We start from the raw sequence: 19,418 nt of genomic DNA, 5'->3' as shown, positions 1-19,418 counted from the left end.
GTTTAACAAAAGCAGTCACTAGAAAATAGTCATGCTTATCTAAAAATGCCTCTGGGCTTAAGATTTCTTTTCATTGACTTCCTCCTTTCCTTCCCCTTCCAGATAATGTCTAAACTACATCAACTTGTGATATGACTCAATATATTCAACCTGCTCCTGCTCAAGTTGGTTGTATGTGCAGCAATAAGAAGAAAATGATGTTGCCAACAGGCATTAAATTGCTTATAAATACCATCAGGATTCAGTCAATAGAATACACAATTTTATTAATGTCTTTTATCTGTGATCTTCCAATAAATTACAAAAGTCAGCTACCTGACATTGTATGGTATGACGAATGCATGGATAACCCTAATATGGCCTTTCTGTAACCACAGCTGTTGCCCTGTAATTTTGTAGTCCCCTCTCACTCTGACTCAACCATATGACTTGCTTTGGCCAATAGGATGTTAACTGACGTGACAAGCAACAGAGGCTTGAAAAATATTTTGCACATTTATACTTCTATTTCTTGCTCCTCTGCAATCACTATTAGAAAAAGTTTAAGCTAGGCTGAGAACAAGACTGAGCTAGCCTGCTGGATGATGAAAACACATATGGAACGCAGGCAAATTTTCTAGGCCAAAGACTCAGATGTGTATGAAAACACAGGCAAAATCAGCAACACTATTTAGTGAATCACCTAGCAGATTGTTGAGGTCAGCTCAGCTGGTCCCTAAGATGATGAGAAATAATAAAGACCTGTTCATTTAAGACACTAGTTTTTTTTGGAGAGTTAGTAGTAATAGCTAAATGATACACATGGAAGGTTATTGTATTAAGAGTACTTAAAGTACACCAGGCCTGGCACGGTGGCTCATGCCTGTAATCCCAGCACTTTGAGAGGCCTAGGGGGTTGGATCACCTGAGGTCAGGAGTTCAAAACCAGCCTGGCCAGCACGGCAAAACCCCATCTCTACTAAGAATACAAATATTAGCCTGGCGTGGTGGTGGGTGCCTGTAAGCCCAGCTACTTGGGAAGCTGAGCCATGAGAATCCCTTGAACCCGGGAGGCAGAGGTTGCAGTGAGCCAAATAATGCCACTGCACTCTAGCCTGGGTGACAGAGCAAGATTCTGTCTCAAAAAAAAAAAAAAAGTATACCAATTACACAGTCTTTCTGTTTTTGTGTGTGTGTATGCAGATATGGAGGAGGCTATCAAACTGCATATATTTTGGTATAAAACTTAAAAATGCCAGTGGACCTAAAGGTTTGTAAGGAGTTGTAAAGTACTGAAAAACAGACTGATTACTCTAAATTGTAGCAATGAAAAAAGTACATATGTATTGGATTTACAAGTCAAGTCAGAAAATAATAATTTCATTATTATATCTCTTCTTGTGAAACAAATAACAGCAGCAGAATAGATTTTGATATTCAATTAGCAATACAAAAATAATTTATGTTCATTCTCTGCAGATACATGATTTTGCATAATTATTTCAGCCTTCATAATAGAAATTATAAAACCTTGACTGTTCTCTTTTAAAATCTCTTTAGCCCCTGCCCTCTACTAAAAAGAGTTATTGGCATTTTCTGTTTCTGGTTTTAACCCAAATTGAAAATAAATATTTAATTATTCTTCTCCAGATTCTGTGTCCTATGGCCAAATGCAAATATGGCATCAGATTTCTCATAAAAGATTTTAGCCACACCTGGCAAAACTCTGTTTAGCGTAAGTTACTTCCTGATTATACATTTACAGAAGAGGACAAAGTACAGAACCTGACTTCAAGCCTTGATGAAGTCAAGGCCTAGCTGCATGACCTTGCACAATTAACTTCTTTCTGTTTGGCTCTGTTTACTCATCAGCGAGATGAGAGTGCAAAAACAATCTTTCATCTCTGTGACTTTAGAAAGCAGAATGCAGCTTTAGGAGTATAGGACTTAGAGACAGGCAGGCTCTACCCAAGCTCAGCCATTTACCATGTGGCCTTGAACTCTTTAATCCTTGAGCTTCCACTTTCTCATTTGTAAAAGAAAATCAACACATTTTCAAGGTCTCTGGAATGGATTACATGGATTAAAATACTCTTCTCTGTTGCAAACCTTGGGTCTTCAAGAAGCACCTCAATGAATAGCAACTCTCTTCTCTACCAGGTTCTAAATGTTTTAAGAAATAAGGCAAAAAGTAGATAAGGAAGCTAAAATATCCTTAACGTCAATGGAGAAAGGTACTTTTGAGCAGGAGCCAATGGGTCTCCTACGAGAAGGCAGATTTTATCCACCAATCAGGCAGAGCAGGAGCAGCATGGTAGTGAGCACATGAGAGCCTAGGTAATATTTGGCACAAGGCATAACAGATGGAAACTCCCAATTTTGAGAAGTAAACTTGCTCCCAAGAGAAATAAAGGGCAGAGCTGGGCCAAACAATTGCACTTTGCAAATCACCAATTAGATGTCACTTTACCTTTCGTTGGGCAGAATGAGGGCAATAGTAGAGGCCAATGATAATAAAGATTGAGTTCTCTTTCCAGAAAGAAAACTTTAGAATGGAGAAGAAGTAAGGCCAGCTAATAATAAGCACTTAATATCCAGTAGTTATTGTGATTATTTTTCAAAATATTACATTCGTTTTCTTAGATTACTAGAATTTCTTTGGATCTCTTTGATCTGTAGTAAATTTCACTTACAATCAGAGAGGTCGGTTGAGATTTGCACAATTAATTCCTATAATGCTGAATTGTTTTCCTGAACATACTTTTATCCAGAACACTTGGTAAAATTCTACCCAAGGTACTAAAGGTTACCTAATGTTATTCTTATATTTTTAAATTCTAATTAGAAAAGCATTAATGATGAGAATATCATGATAGGGATTGTATATTAATGTATTTCAAACATCTGTAATAAATATAGAATGAAAGGCCAAGAGTTGGGAATAGTAATGAAATGTGGCTAAGATTGACAGCTCTATACAGATTAAAATTTTACCAAAATTTAATGTGTGTTATTCTTGTATATGTTACCAAGCCTTCCACAGATTTTACATTTTCTGAGACATGTAAAAATTGACAAAAAATAAATTCTTTCTTTCTTTCTTTTTTTTTTTTTTTTTGAGATGGAGTCTCACTCTGTCACCCCGGCTGGAGTACAGTGGTGCAGGATCTCAGCTCACTGCAACCTCTGCCTCCCGGGTTCAAGCGGTTCTCCTGCCTCAGTCTCCTGAATAGCTGGGATTACAGGTGCGCACCACCACGCCCAGCTAATTTGTGTATTTTTAGTAAAGACGGGATTTCACCATGTTAGTCAGGCTGGTCTTGAACTCCTGACCTTGTGATCCACCCACCTCAACCTCCCAAAGTGCTGGGATTACAGGTGTGAGCCACCACGCCCAGACAAAAAATAAATTCTTATATTCACAAAAACAGAGCATTTGGGATTAGCATCAGTCAGAGTACAAAAGTAAAATCAATTTGTCCAAGAAGTATGTTGAAGTTTCTGCATATTTCCTGTACATAAAATTCCACCTAAAGGCTTGTATTGATAGCTATTGTCATGATTGTAGAATATATCTTACATTTGACCCAACTCTCTTAGTCTCTTAGTTTCATAATCTGTGAAGTTAAGTAACATCTTGCCTTCCTAACACAACATGTTATCAGATGACAGTAAGACATGAGTAAAGAAGTGCTTTAAAATAATGTCAATACTAACAAATTCTAAGTCACTTTTGGGTAGGTTTTTAATCTTTCTCTGAACTTCAGTCTCAAGTTTCTTGTATTCTTCACTGACTTTTCTACTTTGTCACTACTTAGGTGGATGATGTAAAGACAACCTTACAAATTCACACAGAATATCATGGGAAAATGGCATAATGTGAATATTGATGGAGAATCCACATGGAACCAATTGGGAAGAAAGGAGCATATCAAAAAATAGTGTTACCATATTCACCAGGCATGCTTATGGTGAGAGGTTGATGGAGTCGGGGGAAGAGTTCCTGGTTCAATGCCCTTAACATTGACAATGTAAATATTGCCAACTCTACTGATACTGGTGGAGAGAGACTAAGTTTACCAGCCTTTAATATCCAGGTGAGTTTCCTTCTCGTGAGCCCCTATTAAGAATACAGACAACATGGCTGCCCTGTTTGTGTATTCAGATCAACTGTCAAATCTTACAATCCTATTCTAAGAAGAATGTGAATAATTCAAGTGAAAAGAGAATTGATTCCACATATAAGTGATATCACACAGTATTTGTCTTTCTGTGTCTGGTTTATTTCTCTTAACATAATATACTTCAAGCTCATCCATGTTGTTGCAAATGGCAGGATTTCCTTCCTTTTAAAGATTGAAATAATATTTTGTTGTCTATATTTACCACCTTTTCTTTATCCATGTAACCATACATGGATATTAGTTGTTTCCATTATGTTGTGTTCTTATCACAAAAAGAAAACACACACACACACACACACACACACACACACCCCAACAACAAACTCCAAAAATAAGTTTCTAGGAGGAAGATTTTGAAAGTGATGAATAAATTTATGGCATTGATAGGGATGATGATCTGATACTTTCATAAGTGTATAAATATATCCAAACATATCAAGTTGTACACATAAAATATCTACAGGTTCTTAATGCCAATCATATCTTAATAAAGTGATTTTTTAAACTTTTTTTTTTAAGAGAAAGAATTTACTTGTCACAAGAATTATTTTAGCAGGAACAAGCTAGGCCTTCTAGTCCCACGAACAACATCATCCCTGGCACAGAAAGTAGGGGGCAGGAAAAATAAAGATCTTTCTTCTCCACTCTACATTAAAGCTACAAAGACGCCTTCTGATAGGAGGACATGCTGTTATTTTGTTTTAATGTCTTCTGTAGAATGGTGCCATTTAGTTCAGCTTTTAATGTGGCCTTAAATTGCTATTTTATTACCCTTGTTGACATTCTGGAAGCATGAAATTAGCAAATCACATTAAAGAAGCAAACAAAAAAAGCAAGAAACCTCAGCCTAGTTAAACAATGCCAACATAAGCCACATACTTAAATAATATTCTTACCTTAAAACACTGAGCATGTATTTATTTGGAGTTTTTCATTTTTCAAAACTAGTGAATTCATTTTATGAATAATTGCATATTCCATTACATTGCAAATGTACGCACCCATGGTGACCTTGAACAATGCTTTGCAGTTGTATTGCCTGGGAGAAAAAAGATCGTTTTGTAACACTTCTGCTTGCTTTTGAGACATAAGATTCCTCTTGACTCCACTTGATGAAAGAAAGCATCCTGTTCTTAACACCACACTTGTCAATACCTTTGCTGCTTCATCTAGTACAGCACTTCCTTCTGTTATATTACCACAGTTATAATTTTATTTCAGACAAAAGTAATTTCATGGTTACAAACTGAAAATATTTCAGTCAAGATATCTTTACTCTGTGTGATAACTCAAAATGTAGATAATTATGTATTTTTGAAATCAAACTAAAAGTAGTTATGTAAAATAAATTAGTGTGTTTACCTTCTCCCATTAAATAAGGAAGACAATCTCAAATATTCATTTCCGTGAAGTGTGATGAAGGGCAGACTTCTTATAGCATGCCTTTTTATTTTTGGCTTTCTGACATCCATTTCCCCTTTCTAGCAGTGCCCTAATTTCAAAACGAGAAATTAGCTCTTCCTCCTTGGTATTGGGGCTAATCTGATGATCCTTTCATTCATTTTGAATGCTGAGCAAAAGATCAAAATGACTGAAAATTCTTGGAGTTTCTGTTACAACAAGTGGCATCAGTGTTCTACATAATGCAAGAATGAGCTTGCTGGGCTTGACTCTGTTCGCCACATGGGACAGGCTGCTTCATCATTCTGCCTTAGTTTCCTCATTTATAAATGGAGAAAATCATAACAGACAACTCATAGTGATGATTTAAAAAAAACTAACAGATGCAAAACAATTAGTAGTTGCTCAGTGTTGGCTATTAATTTTGCACATACCAGCAGTTATAACCTACCATTTTGCTTTCCTATGGCACAATGTTTTTACAGCTGCAGCTTCCAGTCTTCAGCTCTGCCTTGGTATCTCCTCATTTCCAAGTTGACTTTCTGTTTTCAGTTGATTCTGTGAACCTCCTTTGATATTCTAATAAATTATATGTTGTCTGACTTTTTCAGAGTCATTTTCTGATGCCTATAACCAAGGAACTTTTTTCTGATATATGTACCTATTGATATGGTGTACTTTTTGGACTATTCTAGAATACAAGATAAAGTTCTTAATAAAAAATCAAACTGTAGAAACTGACAGATAAACAGAGTAGACTTCAACCACTAACAATGAGACATAAATGACCTCCAAATATTAAAAGTTTGAAAATATTTCTTTGGTTTTAAATTATCTGCAAAATGACTCAATTAATTATCAGCCACAGCCAGCAATGTAGTGGGTTTCTTCTTCAACAAGTAAATCTAGGTCCTGAGATATATAATATTTCTAGGAACTCTCCAGGGAATAGTAATGCAATTAAGGTCATAATTAAAGCATGCTTTCATCTTTTGAGTCCAATGCATAAAACAGGAAACAAAGACTTTAATGAGAGCCCAGAGGAAAAGAGCAAATTATTAAAAGAATGAGGGAATGGTTACATAAGAAAAGACTAAAAGAATTAAAAATTTTCAGAGCAGCAAAGTAAGGTCCTGTTAAATCCTGGTTTTAAATGCATATTAACTAATCTTTTAGGAAAGGAGTTACATTTCTCTTCCAGATCTATATTAAGTAATTTTACTTGTGAAATATAGGCTAGACAGTAGGAATATGTTATCAACTTTGAGTTTTACGGGAAACAGAAACATAGAATCGAAGCTAGTTTGAAAATGGATTTAGGGTCATTTAGTTCTTCCAGAATTTTTTCTAGTGATGATGATCTGACGTAGCTTGGCCCAGAGTAACCTGAGGCTCATAGCTATCTTATTCATTCACAGGAATGGAAGAATAGATGAAGGTCTTCCTTTGTCCACATCAAAGAGAAACTTGAGAGGGTCTCAGGTGCTTGTTAGCCTCGTCATGGTTTGGGCCAGAGAGTGGGCAGAAGAGCTTTGCAACTGAAAGTCCACTTAACTAGCAGTTTGAACTAAAATAACATTTGTTGACATTGTGAACCAAAATATACAGGGCCACAGATTTCAATTATCATAATCGCCCTAAGCAACAACAGTTTTAGGGCAGATGACAGTTTTTAGTTTGTTTTAATCTGGAATTATTCTATCTTCTCTTTCCATTGGTAACTTTTCACTCCATAACAAAATTGTTTATTTTTGTTTCTAAAGGAAATATAGCATTTTGACAGATTTGTACTGATGGTAAAAATTGGTAAGAATAGAAGAGTGTGGGGTTCTAATCCACATCCTACTACTATACAGTTCTTATGACTTTGGGAATGATCTGAGATGTTGGTTTCAGCCACATCCTCTGAAACATGGGGGTTGTAATGAGGGCTTCCTCTTTGACCTTGATTACAGTTACTGGGAGTTACCAGGATACAGAAGTTACCAGATGGTCTAGACTGTCCTCTACATCACCCAAAATATCACCATTAAGATGAGTAGGGTTTGCTGATAAAGATATGATCCTTATTTTTGCTAGTGAAATAAAAATATAAAATGATAGAATTATACAGTCCATAATAAAGACACACATTTTAAGCAAATATTTATACAGGACTAGTCTATGCCAGTAACTCTGCCAGTCACCTTAAATGTTTAAACTAGCTTAATCAACATAAGTATCTACAGGGCAGGTACTTATATTATTACATACATTTTACAAAATAAGAATGCTGAGGCCCAGAATGATTAAGTTGCATAACTAGTATGAGATAGAGTCAAATTTGGACCAAAGAATTCTGGCTATAGAGTCTGTATTCATAATCACTGTACCTTCTGCTTAACTGCAACATTCCCACGGTAGTAAAACTAGCAAACATGGGAAGTTAATTCAGTAAATGTAGTAAAGCTCTGACCACTCTTTCTAGACAACTTCTTAAAATTTCTTCCAGACCATGATTTTGTGATGCTCTATACTGATGAAAAAAGGTGCTAAAATGCTAGGATGGGTGGCCAATATGAGCAACAATCATGTCCATTAAGTCCTTGAGGGCTTTTCCATCCAGTTCCAGGTGTTCACAGCGCTGCTTATACTTTTATTTCCTGGGAAAATAACAAAGTCAAGATGGTCTGATACTGGTAGTTGAGTATTCACATTCTCAAATTGCAAATGACAAAACTCTTTTTTCAGGGAATCTGTTGCAGCTATTGACATCCAAACCAAAATTCTAGGTTGCCCACCAAAGCTTATTTCAAGGCAAACCATTGTGTAGTGGGATGCAGAAAGCAACCAAAGAAACAAAAGAAAAAGGAAGAGAAGTCTAATGGAATATGTCTATTTCTAATTCCAGAGTGTAGTCAATGACCTTGAAGGAAAATAATGGGATTGCATAAAATCCAACTGTAGGTGTAAATTGTGGCGCATTCCTGAGGTGTTTTTCCAATTCTTAACTGCTAATACTTGAAAAATAAAAAAAGAATACCAAGTCCCATTTTGTAAAGTCATTCTGTGATACCTTGCTAAGAAAATCCAAGGAAGGTCAAGCTAGATTATAAATATTGGCTTCTGAAAAGTTCCTTTATTTCAGAAGAATGAATAGCAATACTTAACCAATAGGGTTGTTTCTACAAATGTTCACCTTATGAACCAGGTATTATACACCCCAGTGAACTTCACTCAGAAATTTAGGGGAGCAAGTGTTTGAGATGTATGGTCCTAGTCACACTATGGATATAGAGGACACTCAGAACATGTGGTCATCCATTTGTTTTTACTTTCAACAAATATTGATGAAATATCAATTCCTTGTTAAGCACTGTGCTAAAAGAAGAAATTTATCAGGAAGCACAAAACAACTCAGTCTTAAGTGGAGAAGATGGGTATTTTAAACAATAAAATTTGATTAAAAATTTTTTTTAATATTATAAAGTGCTGTTCTACTTTGAAAGTAATTGGTAAGAGAGCTGTTCTACGTTGAAAGTAATTGGTAAGGGTAATAGAAAACAGGGAAGATTTTTATGAGCAAACAATAGCTTTCTCTTTTGGAATATTTTCTGGCTCCGACATATCTCCACCTTCCAAGTAAATAAACAATGCAATTTCATGGAAAGAATACCGGCATTAAAATTAGACAGGAGTTAAAATAAACTTTCAATTGATCAAGTTCTTTCACCTTCTTGATCTTCAGTTCTCTTGTCAGTAAAATGGAATTGGCACTATCTTAAAAGATGGTTTACAGAAGTACAATAATGTCAAGTGTGTGGCACATAGTAAGAACTCAATGAATTATAGAATTATATCTGGTATCATGTTTATTTTTGCCAATGGCAGCCATAAATAGTAGTTTTTGTTGAGTCTCAGTCTATGTGACTCTTTAAGAATGTAAAAATAAAAATACTTAAGCTAATATATAAATTTATACTGGAGCTTATAAATTTTTTATAATATACAAATTTATATTCCCTGCCAAATTAGGGGATATACAAATATGGAAGCTATCATTGGTGTATTTTGTTCCCTGTTAAATATAAAATAAAGTCAAGAAGACTGGCTGTTTCACTGGGAAGTAAGAAGACAAAGTAAGTAACTCTGGTTTCAATGCTTTTGAAATTAGAAGTCCTGTGTTAATTGTCTATGAAAGTGTGGACATGAAAGATAATGTGGCTGTCCATAAAAGAGGATGAGTTCATGTCCTTTGCAGGGCAATGGATGAAGTCTGAAACCATCATTCTCAACAAAGTAACACAGGAACAAAAAACCGAACACAGCATGTTCTTACTCATAGGTGGGAGCTGAATGGTGAGAACACATGGACACAGGGAGGACAACATCATATATTAGGGCCAGTTGGGGGCTGGAGAGCTAGGAGAGGGATAGTATTAGGAAAAATACCTAAAAATACCCCATGTAGATGACGAGTTGATGGGTTCAGCAAACTACCATTGCACGTGTACACCTATGTAACAAACCTGCAGGTTCTGCACATGTATCCCAGAAATTAAAGTATTAAAAAAAAATTAAAGCAATCACATGCCTATCCAAATATATACCATTCTATGAATTTCTGAAAAGGAACAAAAAGTACACTTAAAAAATAAATATTTAATCCTTTAATTTTATAAATGAAACTATAATAATGAAATCTCATACAGATGCTACCCTAATCCATCTTGGAAAAAGGTATCTGTGATTATTAATAACATAATGGACTTTTCAAAAAAAAAAAAAGAAAAAGATAATGTGGCTGTCATCGTATGAGTCTCCATGTGATTTCTTGAACAATTTCATTTAAATACAACATTTCAATCAAGTCTCATGCATTGATCTGTGCATAATAGAACCTAACATAGCTATTTTCTTCTTGAAAACTTCCATCAGAGAAAGAAATTTAGGAAAGTTCTCTGGCTGAGCATCATTCAGAGATGAAAATTAGTGTTTTTTGTTTTGTTTTGTTTAAAAAAGATTCAGTATTTTAAAGAAAAAATCGGTAAGTTGTTCCAATCACTTCTTTTACTCTTAGAGTTTAGAAATAAACTAGACAGAATAAAAGCAGAATTTCAAGAGTTTTGAATTAGACAGAAATAGGAGCTTCTTATTGTCTGTTTCCCCTTCCTGGATAGGGACAGAAACCCAGGGACCTGGTTGTAAGTGATCTGTCAACTTGGGCTGGGCCATGAAGCTAAAGTTACTTTGGGGCCAATATTTTTTTTTTAAAAGGAATCTGGGAGCAATTATTAAAGACTGAGTTCTGAAAATTTCTACTTCTTACAGGAAATGTAAAGGGAATTTGTTAAATTGTGATCCATGTTAGCCTGCTTCAAAATTGCCCACCGAACTTTGTAAAAATTACCCAATTGTCACTGAAGAACTGTGGAATTAGATTATCTGAGGATTGGTCTTCAGAGATCTTCTTTTCTAACAAGTTCCCAGGTCATTTGTATTCTGCAAAAGTATGAGTAGCACTAGGTAGACAACCTGGGCCTGGGTTACTATACCTTCCTGTACAATAAAACATGGCACAGGGGTCATGGAGAGCATGTGTACATGGAGGTTTGAAGCAGATTTTAGAAAGGAGAGACTGGGTAGATTTTCCTGAATGCAAAAGCAAGCGGCCTCTTTAGAAAGTGATACTGTTCTGCTGTCATGGTCACACCTGGCAATGACACCAGTAATCTATGAAATGTTACTCAACTAAGATGTAGTTCTCTATCTTGCATGTTAAATTTTTTTCCAAGCAGGATGCCGATGGGGTAAGTTATTTCAGGGATTTTTCTATAGGAATGTGTATTTGTTTTAAAAGTCTGGTTTAGAAATAAATAGACTTGTAATTAAATTTTGTATGTGGCATATTTACTAACCTAAATATTTTTTTCTATCACAAATATAAAAGAAAAATTGCACAGGATATTTGTTTAGAATGCCAAGGAAGACCTCATTCAAGACTATTAAAATAGGGGTATGGCTGTTGCAATACCGGGAGATTGAGCTCAACTCCACGGGGGAAAAAAAGGTAGGATTTTCTTTTAATGCTGGTGTGTGTGAATGGAAAAGTACCGCATGACCTTGGGTGGTGGGTTAGTCAATGTGATTAGACCACCTGGGTTTACTGGTTGTTTCCCATCAAAGTTAAGCTCCTACTCTCTCAGAGAGAATAGGAGACAAGGGCCTGTCTTTCTTGATGATTATATCTCAAAGAGATCGCACCCATCTCTTTTTTATTCAGAAAGACATTTCTGAATTGTAGGAGATTTACATCTCAAAAGCACAGAAAGAGAATTTACCATTGCAAAGTTTCTAAAGTAAATGCTTTTAAAGAAAAGGGACATCAGGGGCTTATCATCAGAAAGAAGCCTGTCTAAAGTTAAGTCAAGCTGAAGAGAAAGTTAAGGATATCTTGGTCACAAAATATAGAGAAGATGCTGTTTCCTTAAAGGCACATTGAAGTTTTTGTTGTTGTTGTTGTTGTTTTTCAAATTTTGAGATGATTAATGTATTTTCAAATAATATAAGCCATTTTCCTATTGTGTGTTCTTATACTTGTGAGAACAGGGGCCTTGATTCTGAGATCACCACTGTCTATGAGTGACATATAGAAATATTTTACTTATAATTACTTTCTCTGTCCAGATCCAAAATTGTTAAATATAGAGATCAAACCTGAAATATGAACCACCTTGATGTTCAAATAAAACATATATTTTAGCTTTGTATAGAGTAGGGATTGAGGGTTTTCATCCCTCTCTGGAAATTTGGTAGGATATGTGCACAACAGACCTCTTCTGTGAATGTACAGACAAGGGAATGTTAAAGTAGGTTCTCAGTATTTGATTATGTTTGCATATTATAGTCTCTAACATGCTGTGGGTGTCACTTTTGCTTTAGAAGAATCTAGCATGGAATATAGGCATGACATTTGCACTAAGAATTAATCAAAGGTATACCGTAAATCAAAGGTAATCATGTATTATCAACATTGAAGCCATGAATCCCAACTGTATATTTTCTCTTTCCTCACTTTTTCCGGTAGTCCTTTTCTGTCTCACACCACTCCTGAACGCTTTGTTCTGCTCTGCTCTTTTTCAAGTGTTTGCATGTAACAACATCCTTGCCACTTAGTGTGAAGTGCTGTCAGTCTTACAAGGTGCTCTGTGCCTGTTCCCAGTTTCCACAACATCCTGCAGAAATCAATACAAAGCCGCCAGTTTGTTAATAAATCTGCAATTAAAATGTAATGAATTTTGAATGAGAAATGATTTTTTAAAGTGTGACTGAGGACTATGCATTAATAGTGAAATGAGAGAAGGACAGCAGAAACCGGACTTCAGGATTTAGCTCTTGACTTCGCCTTATATTTTCCATGATCTTGGAATTTACAACTATGAATTACATACATTTCTCTCTACCTCAGGTTCATCTAGGCAAGAAATACGCAGTGGATTAAATAGAAAATGAGTTTGAGGAAACTTTTAAAGGTCAAAAGGTAAATTAGTTATTAAAAATGTCTTGGGATAATTTACAAATCTGAGGGCTGGCGTGGTTCCATTCTAAATAAATCTTAATTAAGGTAATTTTATTCCGTATTCCTATAGTAATTTTTCTAGGAGTAAAAATCCCAGTTCAGTCTTTAATTAAGGCATCAAATGTTACTGATTATTTTCACAGTTTAGTGAGTAGTGCTTAACATTTATATCCTTCTATAAAGAAGGCGGGAGAGAATTTTCACATCTCTAGAGTAAGGCATCCTTTTATGAGTCCAAGAATAACAGCTGTCCTCCTTTGCCCCAGAAGAGCTACAGTGCCTCCTATTCCAAAGACCATGGAGAATATTCCCAGATCTCCCGCAGCACACCAGCCATTAAGTAATTCACTTCTATAATACCGAGACTTCTAGCTACCATGTCCTCTACTCCGTCAGCTCCTCCCTTATTTCATAAAGTCTAGAGTACTACCACAATCTCCTCATAAATGTTTTAACCTTCTATTCCACCCGATTTCCAACAAACTATGTCATTCATCTTTCTAGAACACATTTTCTTTCATTCTCCCTATGTAAAACATTCAGGAGCATCTCCTAATCCAATAGATAAAGTTCTGTTTGACATTCAAAATCTCCATAATCTGGTTTTGGCCTATTATCCTGATAGCTTTTTTTTTCTGCATTTGCCTTCAATTAAACCACTAACTAAAGAGCTGTTCACTGCAGTTTCCTCTCCTGGCATCCTCCAGAGCACTATCTTTTTGTGCAGGTCTAAATCACAGCTTTCTTTTAAGTTATTGATCAAAGCAATAGCCTCAACCCTTTCCTGATGCTGCCAATATGGCAAACCAGGCCCAGCCAGTATTCACCTTCCCCTTCTCTCAATGCCTGTAGAATTTTAGCTGTCATTTGCTTGATAACACTAGCATTTTATTTGACAGTTAGCAATGTTTTATTTCTCTTTATAAATTATAAACTCCTTGAAGAAAGGGCCATGCCAGACTCGTTTTTCTTTCTTGCACTCAGCAAAGTGCTGGGCACAGTATCTTGGGCATAGGATGCCTTCAATAACTCTAACCAATTCTTTGATCAGTTGCTAATAAACAATACAATTAATAAAATAAATGTTGATATTTTATTGTCAATAAACTAAACTTCTTATAATTGTTCATGTTACCTGTTAGTTCTGACTTATTTTTGTGTGCTTTTCTTTATCTTTTATATTAAAGTTCATATCAGTATTAAATCAAGTTACATTAATGCATTAATGATTATTTTTATTTTCATCACTCTCAAACCCCAATCTCTTAGTTTTCTGAGGAATATTTACACTTAAATTAAATTTACAGTGTGAACCAATGGAACAATGTTGCATTTCAAGAATAGTAATATTTAGGCCAGATGTGGTGGCTCATGCCTGTAATCCTAGCACTTTGGGAGGCCAAGGCAGGTGATCACTTGAGGTCAGGAGTTTGTGACCAGCCTGGCCAACATGGTGAAACCCTGTTTCTGCTAAAAATACAAAGATCAGCCTGATGTGGTGACACATACCTGTAATCCCAGCTACCCGGGAGGCTGAGGCAGGAGAATCACTTGAACCTGGGAGACCGAGGTTGCAGTGAGCCAAGATCACCCACTCCAGCCTGGGTGACAGAGTGTGACTCCATCTCAAAAAAAAAAAATAATAAAATAAAAAGGTAATATTTAATTCCAAAGCAGTGATATTCAATATTGACCTAGACCCAATTATATATATTTATGAGGACAATGGGAAGATTTTTTCATTTTCAGAATTGACATCTGCTTATATAACTCAAAGCATCGATCTCTGTTGTTCAAAATGGTTTTTAATGTGCAAATAATGAAAGTTTCATTCACGGAGGAAAAAACCATGTTATGCAAGGATGTTTAAGTTACCAGTCATTGAAAAAAAAAAAAAAAAGTCAGTTTCCTATGGCTGAAATAGAATCTGGAAATATGAAGTAGATGATTTATACTGCCGATTGTACAACCATATTGAATCGTTTCTAAAATATAATAAACTGTAGTTAAGTGCAAACCTGCAGTTGCTGACCTCTTTATTACCTGATTCATTGTGCTATACACACTTTGGAGAGAAAATGAGCTCATCAATCAGATGATAATGTTTACTAGCACACAGCTTTCTTCTGAGCTGATGCCTTCTTGTAGCAAAAGCACATGAATAGCTTTGTAAGCATCACTTGAATAAAGATTTTTTGCCATTTCTATGTGATTCACAGGCTACTGGTCTTTGGTTCTAAACATATAACCTTTCTGCTAGTCCAATCTGACAAATCATAAATGCAGAGGAACTTGAAAAATTCAAGGTCTGCAAAGTTATTTAAAGTCAAAAGCTCTTGTTGAGGAATTCACCTTGATCTAACTGTGGAACATACTGCACTGGGTTGTGTAATAACTTCCTTTAGAGGAGTGGTTCCTTTGTATTAAAGTTAGTTGCATGCCTTGGATTTGGAATATCACCGTATTGCTATATCTGGAAAGTGTTTCTTGTGTAAAGAAAAGACCTGAAAATATGTCCAAGTGTTGGTTGCCCTCAATTCAGAAAAGGTCTCCATTAGAATATAAGTCTCCAGTAAAATCTGTTTCCAGCCTTCCCAGCCTTCTCCCTAACTCTTCTTGCCTTTCAATGTTTGTGTGTGGAAACACACAGCTCCTAGATTATTATTTCTATTGCATTATTTTTAGTGTCGCTCCTTCACTTTCTCACTCTTGCTCAAAGCCCATGAATAATTTCCTCTTCTTTAAAACGTGAGGTCCATATTATCTAGCTTGGCATTTTAGGCCCCATTCACACCTGGTAAAATCTTATATTCAATACCTGTTCTACACCTGAGCTTGTTTCCAAATTAGTTTTCCAAAATAATGTGCATAAATTTCCACCTATCACCTTCTTTCCAAACAGGCACTAAACCTTTCTTTTATCCTTGTTATGCCTGCTTTCTCTATGTGTGTATGGCCTGACTCATCATTTACACTGTAAGTCAAGACTTAGACCCCTTGGAACCTCAGCTCTGGGCTGAAGGAGGCACTCAATGAATATTCAAGATCATGATACTAGTGTTTTAAGGTCTATTGTTCTATCAAATAATGTAAGATAAAGTAGTCATCTGATGCATTGCTTAATTTCAGAACCTAATGTGGTGGGGGAGAGGGACAGGGGAAGGCAGTGGGAGGATGGGCATGATGTATTAGCTTCCAATCCATGGGGTTCTTTTGAAGGTAGAAAATAGATACATCATTTGTTTAGCATAGGGCCTAGAACTTTGTAAGAATTCAATATATGCTGCATCAAAAATATAAGGTTGTCATGGTTCCTTTCTTGTAGACATCTAATATAGGCGAAAACATAAAACATTCACTTTTCCAGCCCATACAATTGTGGAAAAGTATTCTGAGGCTGTCTGCAAACCTTAGCTTTCTTGATAAAAGGGATAAACATGGCTAATCCTTTGCTATCTTCTTTCTTCCTGCCTTGAACACAGAGGAGACGGAACTGAGAAAGCCATCCTGTGATCTTATTTCGGCAGGCCAAGAGAATCACAGAGAATGGCATCAATACACTATTGTTAGTGGTATTTTTCTCTCACTGGCAGTCAAAAGAATATCTATCTGATAAAAATGTGGCTATTAGTCTTTTTAGGAAATTTTACTGCCTGTACCCATAACTAATGAGCTATGTGCAGAGCAAAGAAGAATAGTTAATCAATTGATGCTTCATAAACGCGTTAGCCACATGATATCCTCTATTGAATATATATCCGTTGTAAGTAAAAATGGCCTGAATTTCACAAAATTGTTTGAATACCAAAAAAGTAAAGTCTCCAAATATTTTTACGTGGGAAAATGAACGATCAAATGGTGGACATTATTTTGTAAGGATTTAGCCTACATAGATCAATTGCTTACATTACTGAGCATTAAATTTGTACTAAGAAAGCACTGAACCAAGCACTTTTGAATACCACCACATTTAATCCTTTCAACTCAACTATATAGTCAAGATTACAAAGTTGGATTCAAAGGAAAAATGTTTGGAAGTGGTAAGCAACTTGCTCAAGGTCAAACAGCTAGATAGTTGCAGAGGTGGGAAACAAAGTTGAGTTTCTTCAATTCTAAATTTGTGATTTTATTATTTTATATATTCTATTACAGCCTAGCCTAATCCAGATAACTGAAAATACACAAAATCACTTTGTAATTTGGAAGTTTTGTTGTCTTGTATTGTTAACTAGAAAATAATATATTTCAAAGATGCTTTTCATTCATTTAACCAGTATTTATTTATTATTTTCATTAACCAATATTAGTAATGAATACTCTGTGTAAATGTTGTACTACTCCGTGTGTATGGTATACCTGAGAATATAATACTGGACAAGATAGACATGGTTTCTGCGCTAAGCAAATACAACTTACTAGAAAAGAAAAGTGGTAAATGACTCTAAAATAAACAATGATTACCAACATAGTTCTTATATGAGAAATTGGAGATCACTTAAGTCCATTTTGTGGCATTAGAGATTCTTTGGAGAATCATCTAAACTGAGATTTGAAGGATAAATAAGAACAATGAAACCTAAGGGGAAAAGGAAAGATTATTCTTAGTAAAAAGAATAGCTTGTGACATTTAACTGAAAGGGTAGATGTAGGTAAGACGTAGGAGACAAATTATAGTAAGACATGAGAACCTTAATAAAGAATTGTTTATTTATGTGCCTTTCAAACTAAAAGAAATAGAAGTTATTGAAATAAGCTTTAAGTGTCAGAACAACCGGATCAGATTTGCATTTTAGAAAGGTCACTTTGGCTTGTGCAGTGGCAGATAAATTAGAGGCATTTGCTTGAAAGCAAAGAATTTGCAACATCCCACGTAAAAAAATGGTTGCAAAGTTCTGAACTTAAGTGTGAACATTAGTGTCTGGAAATGTGAGGAGAGATGAATATTTTCTGTGACTCCAAGACCTCAGGCAGGTAGGATGCAAAGGATGAAGCAATCATATCTCTGTCCACCACAGTGAAAGTGATGCTTTTAGGGGAGTTTTCATGCAAAGAGGTGAGGAAGTCTGGGTGCTTTTTTAATGAGAGAATGTGAGTTTGGTTGGGTAAAGTGCAAGGGTAAAGGGAGCAAAAGAAGGAAAAGGGAGAGGCTTGGTAGAGGATGGGTCATATTTAAACAAACAAACTCCATGGTGTTTGGGGGTGGATAGGATTATGAAAGAGTATTCACAACTAAATAAATGTAGGGTTTTGGCTGTGACCTTGAAAATTATGGGTGAAATTCCCAATGGATGGATTTATTAAAAAATTGAGATTTAAAGCCCGGGCATGGTGGTTCACGCCTGTAATCCCAGCACTTTGGAAGGCCAAGGCGGGCAGATCACCAGGTTGGGAGATAGAGACCATCCAGGCTAACACCATGAAACCCCTCTCTACTAAAAATACAAAACATTAGCCGGGCGTGGTGGCGGGTGCCTGTAGTCCCAGCTACTGGGGAGGCTGAGGCAGCAGAATGGAGGGAACCTGGGAGACGGAGCTTGCGGTGAGCCAAGATTGTGCCCCTGCACTCCAGTCTGGGCAACAGAGTGAGACAGCATCTCAAAAACAATAAATAAATAAAAATTAAAAAAAAAAAAGATTTGAAGAAAATATTCTCAATAATTCCTTCTTCAATGAAAGGAACTTAGGACCCCAAAGTGGCAATGGTGTGAAGCCTTGGCATCCTCATTTTGGATTGGTTAGCTCTTGCAGTGCTGAACAATTCTGATAGGCACATGGAAGAATGATTAAGCATAACATAGTTCTTGCCTTCAGGGAGTTTACCATGCAACTGGAGAGACTGAGAAGGCTTTCTTCCCAGATAATTTACTTGCCAATTTCAAAGCCATTATGACACATTTTTTTCCTCTTGTCTCACATTGCTTATTAGCTGCTTTTTCTTTTTTTTTTTTGTTTTGTTTTTTTTTGTTGTTGTTGTTTTTATGTCTTGCGTGGCCTAGGAGCAAATATATAATGTTTCAAATCAGGTCTAAAGCCTTTCTCTGTCTCAGGGGCAGCAAAGGATAAGTTATCATGATCACTAATTTGATAGAACATGTAACAGCTTTGCAGATGAAAATTAGGAACAGGGTTTGGGAATCAAAAGAATAAATCACAAAAGCAAAATATCACAACTTATAGGTATGTATATCTGTGGCATGTGAAACATTATTTAAAGCATTGATATCAGCACTGTTCAACAGAAATAATTATGTAAGTCAGAACTGCAAACCACGTATGTCATTTTACATTTTCTAGTA

This window comes from Papio anubis, chromosome 7 (assembly GCF_008728515.1).
Source record: "Papio anubis isolate 15944 chromosome 7, Panubis1.0, whole genome shotgun sequence".
In the NCBI taxonomy this organism is placed as follows: domain Eukaryota; kingdom Metazoa; phylum Chordata; class Mammalia; order Primates; family Cercopithecidae; genus Papio; species Papio anubis.
The sequence above is the reverse complement of the archived record's forward strand: the minus strand, read 5'-3'. Positions refer to the sequence as shown.